The 13,672-nt window shown below is 41.1% G+C and overlaps 1 long non-coding RNA gene across 1 annotated transcript in view; it reads right to left on the bottom strand.

Annotated features, from left to right (window-relative positions):
* Positions 1–13,672, bottom strand: part of LOC125691769 (uncharacterized) — a 226,102-nt gene that overhangs the window by 74,291 nt on the left and 138,139 nt on the right. Inside the window, exon 4 of the long non-coding RNA XR_007376240.1 lies at positions 3,770–3,893. This is a non-coding gene — a long non-coding RNA (uncharacterized LOC125691769). The remainder of the gene's footprint in view (positions 1–3,769; positions 3,894–13,672) is intronic.

Below are 13,672 nucleotides of genomic sequence, written 5' to 3'. Positions count from 1 at the left end.
GAGAATTAAAGCTACATCCTGTGAAGGCAGGACTTGGGCCACCAAGCCCAAGCATCTGGTGTGACTTCCAGTCTTGCTGCTGTCAATGGAGGAATGGACTTCAGGATATTCTAGTACCATCAGGTTAGAAAAAATACTTCCACATCAGCAGTTTTCAACTAAGTTGTTCCTGCTTGTTAGGATCCCTCAAGAGTGCTTTGAGACTGCAAAGAAAACTTTCTAGGACTTATTTCACAGAAGAGAATAAACCAAAAATCACACAAATCTACGAATTGCTTCTAGTTTCATTTTTGTAAGCGGTAGAACTCATTCCCATTTATACTTCTAATTGAAGACAGAAAGAAAAGACTCAGGCCTTTCATCAGATACCATCCGGAGTGAGTTATCAGGGTTAAATCCATGCTGAATGGTAAAAGCAAATTAATCTAGGCTGATAAAGCGTGAGCATTTAGTTGCCAGGAATCCGCTAAAGCCCCAATCTGCAGAGATTTACTCCTGCACTTCATTTCAAGAACACAGACAGCCTGCCTTCCTCCAATCCAGCACAACTTCACTTTATACATTCATATATTTATTTTCTCAAGTGAAATGTAAAGAAAGAACTTTCTACGTGCTGCTGTCACGTTATGCCTGCGTCTAAGAAGCACATACTGAAATGATTCTTTAATTAGCTTAAAATGGCGCTGAATGCATGCATTCATATTTCACCAAAGTAAAATCAGAAGTGCCACCAGTCCTTAAGGTAAATGTAAATTATGAGTGTTTTACATAGAAAATTAAACCCAACAAAGATGAGTTTGCACGCTTTACACCACTGCACATTTGGAATACTGTACTGCATCCAGAAAAAACACCAGTCCATTTCAACTTTCAGTGCGATTCTTTCCAAACACAGCGATTTTTTATTTTTTTTTATCCCCAGTCTGACACTGTTGGGTGAGTCAGAAAGGTGAGCTGAGACTTTGGGAAAGTAAGCTGATTGCTGTATGAGTGGCTTAATGGAGTCCATTTTATGCTACCATCTACTCACAAGCATCCACAAGTCATTACCATGAGTGATCCATTTCACAGAATCACAGAATTATTTGAATTGGAAGGGACCTTTAGAGGGCACCTGGTCCAACTCACCTGCAATGAACAGGGACACCAACAGCAACATCAGTGTACTCAGAGCCCCATCCAGACTGATCCTGAATATCTCCAGGGACGCATCTCTATATTCATTGCATCTCTAGACAGCTTGTGCCAGTGCTTTATTGCTGGCTCCTGAACAAGTTGCCATCCACCAGTACCACCAAGTTCTTTTCAGCAGGTCTGTGCTCTATTCTTATATGTCTAAGCTTGTACTGATAGTTGGGGGTTGCCATGACTTGGATTTGTTGAACCTCATGAGGTTCACTTGGGCCCATTGCTCAAGCCAGTCTGAGTCTCTCTGGATGGCATCCCATCCCTTAGGCATGTTGACTGCCTCCTACAGCTTGGAGCCTTTTGCAAACTTGCTGAGGATGCACTCAATCCCACTATCAGTGTCATGGATGAAGATATTAAAGAGCATTAGTCCAGTATTGACCCCTGAGGGACACCACTCATTACTGATCTCCATCCTGACACTGAGCCATTGATCACTACTTTCTGGGTTTCATCTTGCAATCAGTTCCTCATCCATCAAACAGTCCACCCATTTAATCTGTATATTTCCAAATTGGAGAGAAGGATGTTGTAGGATACCACATCAAAGGCCTTACTGAAGTCTAGATAGATGACATCAATGTGTCAAAAGGCCACTAGGTTTGTCAGGCAGAACCTGCCCAATTAAGGAAGTATTTTCAGTTTAAAGCTTTTAGGCATGCCAACCTGCCTCACTTATAGGAGTGCTGCTGGTGAGGGTTTGGTGAGGATCTGGCAATCAGTGGCCCAAGGGGCTGGGCTGAGGTCTGCTCCAGCTCTAAGCAGGTCGAGATGGCTGCCCAGCCCACAGTGTGAGGCAGTGGGACACCTGCAGTGTCACAGCCAGGGGGAAGAGACGGGGGTTTATGACTACCATCTAGACAAATTTTATTGAGAACTTTTATGCCTGTAGGTTTGAGTAGTTTTTATAGAGAGGAGTTCTGAAAACTGCCATAAAATTTTGCCTTGGGGGTTATGATTACATTTGTATCTTTCCCAAACTTATATAAATAAAGACGACAGTTTTTACTGTAGAAGCTTAAAAGGTTAGGGAGGTATTTGGGTCTGTGATGAACCTTTTATAGATGTGATGTTATAAGAATTTATTCTTAAATATCAATAAAAAAATATATAACTTTACATTTCTTGATAAAGCAACGGCTATTAGAATAAGAGCTATCTACGTCAAAGAGGTGGCTGCATTGCTACTGAATTCCTTTCTGTCAAAATAATACTTGGTTACATTTCTGCTAACTGGAAACAGTTAACTAATTTGAATCCTATCAAACTAGCACCGTTTTGTTTTCTAAGAACACTTTGTAGTTTCCTAGTGTCAGATGCAAGACTCACATCACAAACAATTTTTATGTTATGGTTACATCATTTGGTTATGCAGGACTGGCATTAATTAAACCTTTTAAACTATGTCTTATGATTTTTGTGCAAGTAAAAGAGAAACACAAGGCTAAAAACAACCAACTCTCTGCCATTGGACTCTATAGTTTCCCCTGCCGTGCTTCTGCTGTTTGATGGCCTGTGTTCTCCTGTGGTGGATCTCTCTCCCTCTCTTTCCCTCTCCCACACATCCACACATTTGTGCCCAGAATCAATTGCTCTCCAAAACCTGGCAGTGACAGGATCATAAAATCAAATGCTCCCAGTTTCAGAAGCAGTTCGTACCGGTTAAAACAGACACTGTAACTCGTCTCAGGGAAGCAAAGAAAAACTCAGCGGTGGGGCTCTTTATCAAGATTAATACACCTAGTCTGCAAACACAGAACAAATTGTAAAGTGAACACCTGAACACTGGAAATGAGGACTATTGAACCCATTCTCTCCTCTCAAACAGAATCACAGTAGGATTTTAAATTTCAATGAAACAAATGATAATCTTATTTCAGATAGAAATCTGAAAATCTTATCGTTTCAGATAGAATGACTAATTACTGAGGAAAACTCCTTCAAAGCATTCACTGTAAGCAGTTCTTGGTTTGCAGGCACTGCATGGCACAGCGAGGCTCTGAGCACTACACTGCTGCAGAAATACCTTCTTCATCTTAGCACCGAGTGTGCATGTTCCAAAGGAGGAATGCTAATTAAATCTTTATGAAGTTATGCAGTCCAAACCACACTCCCGAATGAAACTTTTTGCCCACAAGTGCCTTAAAATAAAACCACACAAACTGGGCACCCTCATTCAAAAACATACATTTTAAGTACTCATAATGAGTTACCACGCTTCGTAATTAGAAATAGACACAAATGAAAATGAAAATTCGGGTCTCCAAACAGAACTATAACACCAAAATTACATGAAGAAGCAGGGGGGAAAATGCCAAAAAAAACCCAGCCCCTTTCTATTTCTTACTTATTGTCTAAAAACTCCCTTCTCACTAACCTTGATTTCCTCTCAATCAGATGCTGCTTAAAAAAGAATCATATGCTCCAGTCACAGAAAAACACGGATTTCACAGCATGCCAATGGGAATCATAATATTTACATCTCTTTGTGATACTTTATTCAGAGTTACAGGCATTTTTACTAACTAACTTTTCATACCACACAGAGATCTCTGCTAAGTAAGATTTGAATATCTCTTACCTTACAGACTTCATCTCTTCTTTTGCCTCATGATCATACATTTGATCCACAGATGTACAGGGTTGCTAAAGATACAGTTGTACAGCAGCATCCAATGACGAGAAGAAACCTGGTGTATGAGGCACTGCAACAGAAAAAGAGATGTGCAGGTTTGAATCATGCCACAGAAAAATGTTTTAACATTTTGTAATCAAGAATATTCCACAGTTGTATTTTAACCTTGTCCATTTGAAGCCTTTGGGGACAGTATGAAAACCTTATTTCCAATGTTCATCTCTTTCACCTTAGCCTCTCTTTCATCTTAATATTCACATTCTACAAAACATTTCAACATACATTCGAGTTCAAGAATCTAAGTTCAACATTTGCTGAAGCACTATGTCAAATAATGAAGATAACTGTCGGTTGCATTCATCAGTAAACTTAATAGAGACTGGCAGTGGACAGGTACTCTTTTAAGTTACCTGGAAACTAGGTTGCTTTACAGTAACTGAAAATTAAGAGAGCTTTTAATAGCAAAAACATCATTATCAATTTTCCCTCTTTCTCTCAGAAGGAACCAAGGTCTGGGTAAAGCTGAATGACCACAGTGAGTTACAATACAGTTGTCTGAGAAACAAAAAGGCTGCTGACACTTGTTATCTGAGCTTTCCTCTCAAAGTAGTTTTTTTCCCCTCTTTCAAACAGCAGGATTTGATTCCAAGAAGACATTTTTTTGTTTCTAAATCTTGAATCAGCAATAGTAGCATGGGAATTTAGGTTAACATCACGCACACAGCTAATGTTGGCATCTAAAAGCTCATGAGAATTAATGACTGAAAATGATTCACATAAAGTATTACCTTGGGAATTAGAGAGAGAGAGATTTGTTAATACCTTCACCTGTTTTTCTGTATTTTGTGGTGAAATTTAAATCATTATAATTTTGTTACTGTCTCTTTAGGTCTTGCTACAGTGATGAATTTCTAATTGTTTAACTATAATCAAGCTTAAAATATCACTGACTGACAAAAAATTTGATTCCAGGCAAGAAGAGATGTAGTACTAGTAATTAAAAATATATATAATTATTCTTATTTATTTTTTTAAAGTTGGTTGCTATCATTTTAATTACGTAAAATTCACTTGTAATGAAATGCATGTGGGAATCTTCTGCCAAGCTAAGACTTTATAAGGATTGCTTCTCCAGTTCTCGGATATCTAATCATCTCAAAGCAGAGGCACAAACTTGGAGAAGATGGGGAGAGAGTGCTAAAGTGAAACCCTCGAACTCTGGATCTGAAAACATTCCTTTCAAAAGAAGAGGGCTCCCTTCCCCTTGTTTTCTACCCTACCATAACCAAGGACACAAAACTTCACTGAATAGCCTTCCAATAAACTCTTCAAGGTATCTGGAACAACATATTTCACATATATTGACTGGCCTCAAAGGACTGTAGCAGCTAAATATTGCCCAAGGGTAAGAAGAGATTCAGAGAGAGCGAAATATTGCCGGGAGGTGGAAGCTAAAGGCAATATGCACAATCAAAGGAGCGATTGTTACCTTAGGCCATTTTCCTGCCACTGTCTCCAGGGATAACCAGAGTTTGTTTATCGCCCTTAAAGTGCTTCTCTGGAAGCCGAAGAGTTTCTGCAACAAGGACTTAGCATATAAACACCACAAATCTGCAAGGAAACTTCCTGCTTGGAAGCCTTCGGAGGTGGCAGTGGGCTCTTTGAGCTGCTGTACTGGGATTCAGTCCCCAGAGTTGAACTCACGAGTGTTAAAGCACATGGTGAGCCTGAATTTATTTGTCAGGGGTTGAGCCACTCCATCTGACACCTCCACTGAATGAGGTATGTGAACACTGTGGACTATGGTTAAATTGGCCATAAACACTACCACACAGCTCCACGTCTCTGCTTTGGCAAGGTAATGGGATTGCCCAATGGCTGAAGAGCAGACTATAGCAGAGAGAGAGCAGAATGGAGAGACATCAGATAGCTGCTGTAATCTGGGCTGCTGTGAACATGCTTTTGGGCTCTAGGGACAGAAAGATCTTCCTAAAGATAAGAATTCTGCCACCATTCACTGGTGGAGTCACCATCCCTGAAGATTTTCAAGAATAGTGGAGATGTGGAAATGAGGGACATAGTTAAGTGAGCATGTTGGTGGTGGGGTGATGGTCAGACTTGGTGATCTTAGAAGTCTTTTCCAGTCTTAAGGATTCTATGGTTCATTCAGCTCATTTTTAAGCATTTGAAACACTTCCATCCCCCCATGAATACATTATTCAATCTGCAAAATCCTGATTATTATTCTTTTTTTTTTTTTCAATTTGATGAAATCTAGAATTCTTACATTAACAGGTGGAATATCAGATCCTTCTCATTCGATTACACAGGCCACATACCTGTAAAGAGCTGCTGTTTCCCATTCTGGGATCTGTTGTATTTAGAGTATAGAGCTATCAAGTCCTAGAAGGGCAAACCTGAACACTAGCCAGCAAAGTTTAATACTGATGGTGTCTTCTCTCAGTTTATTACACATTTTAATAAGGCCTGACTGCTAGAGCACTCAGTAACCTTCATAACTCAGCCCTAAATGAAAGCCAGCAAACATCAGCCCTACATGGGTGCTTAATGGGAGAAAACTGATTTGTGCTTTGTTACAAATGCACCATGGGCATTGTGTCACACAAGCAGAAGGGGTGTTTTAGTTAACCTTTAGGTTTTCCTCATTAAACTGAGTAGCTGCCACTTAAAAAAAATAAAAAAAAATCCTGTCTTTTGAATTGATTGTGACATGACAAAGAGCTAAATGCAGATTTACTGTGTGGCACAGAACCCACAGTCCAGGAAGAATCAATTTTTATAGGCTTGTTTGTTTGTCTAGATCCCTCTTGATTAGCACTGTCACGTAAAAACATCCAAAATACGCAGGATAATGATGGAAAGTCATGCTGCATTTTTATCCCAGAGACACCAGCAAGTGCAAGGCAAACCAGGAACACATGACGCTGTCCCAGCCAGGAAATGGAGGAGAGACTCCAGCTTCATGGCCTGAATGCAAGCTGGGGGACACTAGGCAAAGCAAATGTCACTGTGCTACCGGAGTGCATCCAGAACCAACACAACTGGGAAATGGCAAATAAAACAAGTAGCAACCAAAGCAGAATTTCTTCAGAATGCCTTCATACAGTTTTGAGTTGTTTCTTTTTATTTATTTGATTCTTAAAAAGAGCTGTTTGATTCAGTCTTGCTTACAGCATTTGCTTGTGCCATGAGAGCACAGATCTCCAAGAATTTAGCCAGCAGAATGCGATTCTGCATATTTCTAGATCTACTCTTGGGCTGTAGAATGAAGTGCCAATGCTGGGAAGTCAGTTCAGTGACCACTTCCAGAGGACCAAAATAGCGCTGCCCTGTAGTACCATTTGGAGGGATTTGAACAACATCAGCCTAATTTCTTGCCATTTTAGCTGCTCTGAGCAGGAAGGAAGCAGAGGAATGTCCCAGAGGAATGGAGAGGTTCATACAACCCCCTACGCCCTATCCCTGCTTGCTTCTAAGTTATTTTGCTCCCTATACTCACCAACAAGCAGTGCCAGATGTCTGAGACTGCCCAAGGGGCACCATCATGTGGCTGTTACCACAACAAGTAGAATCATAAATCATTAAGGTTGGAAAAGACCTCTAAGATCACAAGTCCAACCACCAACCCATCTCCACCATTCCCACTAACCACATCCCTCAGTGCCACACCTCCAGCTGCAGTGAGTCCACCAGCTCTCTGGACAGCCTGTGCCAGTGCCTCACTGCTCTTCCTGAATGGAAATGTTTCCTATATCCAACCTGAACCTCCCCTGGCACAACATAAGGACACTACCTCTCATTCTATTGCTTTAACTGAGAGAAGAGACTGACACCTACCTCACTATAACCTCCTTTCAGGGGTTGTAGGGAGCAGTGAGGTCTCCCCTGATCATCCTCTTCCCCAGACTGAACAGTCCCTGTTCCCTCAGATGCTCCCCTTAAGACTTACGTTCCAGACCCTTCACCAGCTTCCTTGCCCTGAAGCAACAGTGCAGCAGTGCCAGTGCCTCCTCCAGGTCAGGAGTTGGATTCCTCTGATCTCTCAATTCCCCATGAGGGGTGTACAAACAAGATGATGAAGACTTTGGACAGGATTTTTTGCCAGCATGTATCTTTCTATTATTGTAACAGGTTGGCATCTCTAAAGAGCAAGGAGTGGGTGCCAAGTTTATTACTACCCAAGTTTTATAATTTACAACCTGCACAACGGAAGGCTGAAAACACAGCAATTTTGCAGGGTAATTCTGGGAAGTAACTATCCTACAGCACCAATTATTAAAACCACTTGCACACATTAAAGCTATAAAGATTAAAAATATAGCACATTTGTAATTAAATATGTATGAAATCATGTAATATGTATTATATACCAATGCCATGGCCAGCCGCATGTGCTTCAGCACAGCCCCATGGAAGAACTGCAAACCCCAAGTCCCAAATCAGCACGCATTTTGTCAAAGCCGAGGAACAAGTTTGTCATGCAAAATAAACACAGATGTTCCAAGCACTGACTGTAGCTTTCAGGCAATGGCTAGGAAAAGAAAGTGCTTGAGGAAAATATGCCTCTCAGTGCAAGTCTACCATCTCTGCACATACTGTACTTCGGCATCAGCTGAGGCTGGATGAGTCATTTAAAGGACATATCCTGTTGTTGTTTTTAATTTGGTTTGCTGTTCATTGTATTTTTTCCTCAATGCTCTGTCTTGAAATGTATTCAAATGGCTCCCCAACCTGATGTGCCTGGCACGCTCTGGTGACACAGTCACTCTTTTGCATGTTGCTTAACTAAATCTGCTTCTCGTTTTAGAAAGGCTAGAGTTTATTAGCACCTCAGGCCTTGCTTTGCTTTTTTATTGTAATTGTTTTCCTCTTCTCCCTCATTCAATTCCCCTGAGGAATGAATCATTTTCTATTGTGCTACACACAGGAACATCTTTCCACTTTTATAACTACTGCATGTGATGCTCATGGTCTAGGTACATAAATGCATGTACAAACCTTAGAAGCATAGAAAACTTTAAGGTTGGAAAAGATCTCTGAGGTCATCCAGTCAACCCATCACCACATGCCCAATAAACAGTGCCACATCTACATGCGCCCATATGCACATGTGTACAGACACTCAGTGGCATCAGTCAACATTCAGACCAGTGTTCATCTTGAGATAAAAGAGCACTCAGTGTTTCCAGATAGAAATAATATTTATTTTGGCCAGGAAATAAGGTTCAACTGAAGTTACAGATATATATATATATATATTTTAATTTTGATCATGCCTCTAAAGCATTTCTAAAATGAATCTCCAATTTGCACTGAGCAATGCAATGGGCTGCCTAACACAGAGCACTAAGTTCCTTAGCCGTAGGGAACGGCGTGATGCTCTGGCTACATGAGAAGGATCTCCAAATGAAGATCCATTTTTCCCCTGGCCACATGGTCCCATGGGCTTTTTTATTCACTGCCTTAGTTACTCCAAATAGTAATATCATAAAGATGACAATTCATATGCAGTTGCAGACAATTCATATACAAACTACCATTGCTGAAGCTCACAAACACACAAACTACTCTCAAAGTTACCATCATCTTGGAAGTCAACGCACCATGAAGGAGAACACCTGCGCTTCTGCCTGCTGGCCCTCTCACCTCCCTGAGACAATGGGAGACTTTTTATTCCAAAATTTGACACTTTTGATACCAAAATTCAACACACTGGTTGAAGGACAAGGGGTTGATTCTGCTGGAGAATCAAATTGATGACACAACCCCACAATACTTTCCTGTATTGTTACAGTCCTGCTGGTATCAGTCTCATGACAAAATCGATCTGATAATCAATGGCATGCCAAATGCATATCTATACCTATTTAAAAGCTCATTCAGTACTTTGCATAAAACCAAGTTGATGAAAAGTAGCTGTTAGAGGAAAGCCACAGCCAATCTCTCATCAATTCACATCTGTAAGCTTTGCAACATTCTTCATTTGTGGCCCTTTTTTCCCCTCCTTGCTACCCTGCTGAAAAAGTAAAATCAAATTGCCACCGCTAATTACCATATACAGTAGAGCATTTAAGAAGCTGTGAAATACCTTTTCTAAGAAAAATATCATTATGTTCATGGCTGTATCATTGTTTTCATTTTGGAAAACATCTCCCAGAGACTGTTTCTCATCCTTACCACCTGATGCTCTTTTTTTCTTGTTTCTTTGACTTCAGCTCAGCATACAATACTAGGAGCTACACTGACCAAAAGTGAATGAGTGTTTGAGCCTTCTGACCCTTCTGGGAGGCATGGGAAGGGAGGGAACAGCTCCATCTGCCACAGCTGACTTAGCAGAAGATGTCCAGACTGCACAACCAAACCTAATGAGGAAGTGTCCATGTTCCTTTAACTCACTGCAAGAGATAAACCTGTTCCAAAGATAAGACAAACCTGCACTGAAAATGCTCTTCTGGCTTAGAAGTGTTAAGTCCAAAAACCACCAACAACAAAAGAACACCCCAAAATCCCACTGAACTTTAAAAGATTTTTAAACGGCTGCCCAGGCTTTGGTTGAATTCTAATCATCAGTCCTGATTGTGGTATCATACCAGCAGTGCACTAGGCAAACAGTGAATTCACATATATGCTAAGCTTGGTCTCTTCCTAACCATCCTAATTCCAAAAGACCCAACAATGTAACTGCAGCAGTAAGCAGTGCTATTTTCAGCAGCATAGTAATGCCCGTGAAAGCCCTCGCAGGGCTGCTGTGTTGTCAGGCACTTTACATCAATGTAATTTAATTCAGTTCCCTGCCCTGAATAAGCTTTTCTGGCATATGCAAGTGTATGTTGGTAAAGCTGTCTGCACAAGGGAGATTTTTCGTCCCATTGTAATTATGCCACAGATTCAGTGGCAGACCTGCAATGGGGGAACAAACCACTTGCTGCAGAACTTAACCAACTAAACAAAACTATGCAACAGAGCATGCATGTCTGGCATCAAATAGTAAATTTGCCTGGAACTTTGAATAGAATCAGCAACAGATGAGAGAAATAGGAACAAATAAAACACTGAGAAACTTCAGTAACATCAGTGGATGCAGGAAGCCTGAGATACTTGCAGAGATCTACTGTGAATAGAGAAAGAAGTTAAATTTGTCAAGCAAATGACTTGCAGAGCATTCTTCTCCCAGCTCTAGCTAGCAGAAGTGAGCCTGAGACAATGGGCAATTCATTACCCGCACATCTCTGTCTGAGCAGGGCAACAGAAGTCATTTGGCGTCTGTAGCCCTAATTAGGTGTCATTAAATGGCCCGATGCTCATTTTCCTGCTGCACGATTGAAAAAGCAATTTGTGTGATGCAGTTGCAGAGGTAGAAGCTCTAAAATCTGCTTCAACTTTGTGTGATGTTTGCAGCCAGAGCAGCAGCAAACTTGGGAAGCAGGGATATACAACTGAGCAGGTTGTGTACACAGGACACTGTATGCAAGTGTGCACAGCTGCTGATGTTCATTTTGCTATTGAAAGCAGCATGCTCCCACAACATACACTGGAGGGAAGGAAGCATAAAATCCCAACATCTGGAGAGCAACCTCCATAAGGAGATATTTTACATCTTTTTGTGTTTTACGCACTGCTTCTCATTACAAGAAAAGAGCATAAGCCACAGCCTGCTGGGGTCAAGGCAGCATTTCCTGGAGAGTCATTCAAGTGCTTCAACATAGGTGTTCAGTGCCTTTCTGCACAGCCTGGAGGCATCCAAATGGAACGTGATGCTCAACGCCTCTGCTCAGGCACGCGAACTGCTGATGGTGTGCCTTCAGCAGGCTCTGCCTCTGCTCCCCATGGCCTCCACAGTCAATAAAAAGAAGTTCATGACACCTCCTTCTTCCCTGCCCAGGTGAGTGCCTTTTTTGCTGAACATTTGAACCAGAGCCCTAAAAAATAACATCCAGCATTCTGTAGCTGCTCCAATACACAGACTGCTCAGATTAGATTCGGCTAAACCCAGCCTCATAGAAAAGACCTTTTTGTGGTTTGGGGAGGCACCCTAAAATGGAGGTATATACATATTTTTCTATCCCTAGAACAATTTCCTGTTTGCTTTTCTTTCTACTTCAAGTATTTACCAAAGCACTGGAATAATTGATGCTGTTGCCTCAATGGACACTTCTTTCCTGAAGGGTAACACAAATGTTTTAGATATGATGTAGGGATATTTTGGAAGCAGACCCAGCTTTTAATTTGGAGGAAGGAATGTCATGTGATGGTTTTTAGAGTTGATGAGTTAGTGTTAGAGGTCCAGAGCAACCAACATCTTCAGAATCACAGCTAGCTGAAGTGCCGCATCAGATCCACAAACAATACAACTGATCACATTGAACCTAATTGAATGTAGTTTAGAAAACTTACTTTCATGCGTCAGAGCTAAAATGCCCCTGAAATTACACATCAGTTCCCTAGTGAAATAGCATCTGATGAAATAATCCATATTTCATTGAGGTAGCAGCCTCCAGATTTTTACAGGGCAGAAGTTGCTGGGTTCATGCAATATCAACTACAGGGAAGAAGTGCTGCAACGTATAGCCAATGCGACCGACGTTGTGCTGACCTCTCAATGCTGCAACAGCTTTACAAGCACGAACAATACCCTTAAATCGTTTCTTAAGACTGCCTTTGAAACTTGCTTCTTTCAGTAATTTGTTTGTGATGACAAGTGTTTCCAGTCTGGAAGGCAGCCACAGTTCACTAGGCTGAAGGCAGAGAGATACAAGTACAAAACCTGAAGATTTTTATCCACTCTTATACATCCAGTCTTTGCCAATTCCACAAGCAGAAAAGAACATTAGTCACACACCAAGAGGAACCCAATGCTCCACAAATGATCTGCGGTGAACCGAAAGAGCTCCCCAACTAGCAAACCAAGAAAAAAGACATGGCCATGGCTGCCAGCCCACAGACACTACAGCAGTCCAAGAAAGGTTAATCATCAGCATCAAATTCAGGCAGAAAAGGCATTATACAGCAAAGTGGTATCATGACCACGTCACAGAAGTTCCAACAAGTCACAGAATCATAGAACCACTAGGGTTGGAAAAGACCTCTACAATCACCTAGTCCAACTGCCAACCAATCTCTACCAGGCCCACTAACCATGTCTCCCTGTGCCACATCTCCTCTCTTCTTGAACACCTCCAGGGACAGTGACTTCACCACCTCCCTGGGCAGACTGTGCAAATGCACCACTGCTTTTCCTGAGAAAAAAATCTTCCTAATATATTACTGGAAAGTCCATAAGGCTCTACCTCAACCAAGACACAGCAGTCTTTTTTTCTGAGATTCTCTGTACTGTTTTGTCAGAAATCAGCACTGAAACCATTGCTAGTATCGTTTCATTCACCAATAAAAGAGAAAACAAACCCAAACATTTTCTTGCAGAAAACCTGTTTGTGTTTATGTTTTCATCAAGACACTATTTCAAACATGACCTTGATAAAAATAATCACCATTAGCCCTTAAAATATGTCTACAGTAAAGTAGGAGGTGGGAAAAAGAAGAAAGGATTTCAGTTTGTATACATGCAAAGGAAACAACATGAATGCTTTTTAAATATAATTATTCCTTTTTTAATTTATCTTGTAACTGAGTCTTAGAAAGTAAATCCCTTCCTGCAGTTCTCACCAGGTGGGAAGGTACAAAGTGGTTTATAAGGAATGCTTCATCAGAAGAGGCAGACACACGTTCATACTGTGATGCTGCCTTACAAGTGAAGACAATTTTCTCTTGAACTAAAACTGAATCATACACCTTATCAAGATATGACAAACATGCACAGCAGCTGCAGAT

This window comes from Lagopus muta, chromosome 4 (genome assembly GCF_023343835.1).
Source record: "Lagopus muta isolate bLagMut1 chromosome 4, bLagMut1 primary, whole genome shotgun sequence".
NCBI lineage: Eukaryota > Metazoa > Chordata > Aves > Galliformes > Phasianidae > Lagopus > Lagopus muta.
Note: the sequence above shows the minus strand (reverse complement) of the source record. Positions and strands in the feature narration are given on the sequence as shown.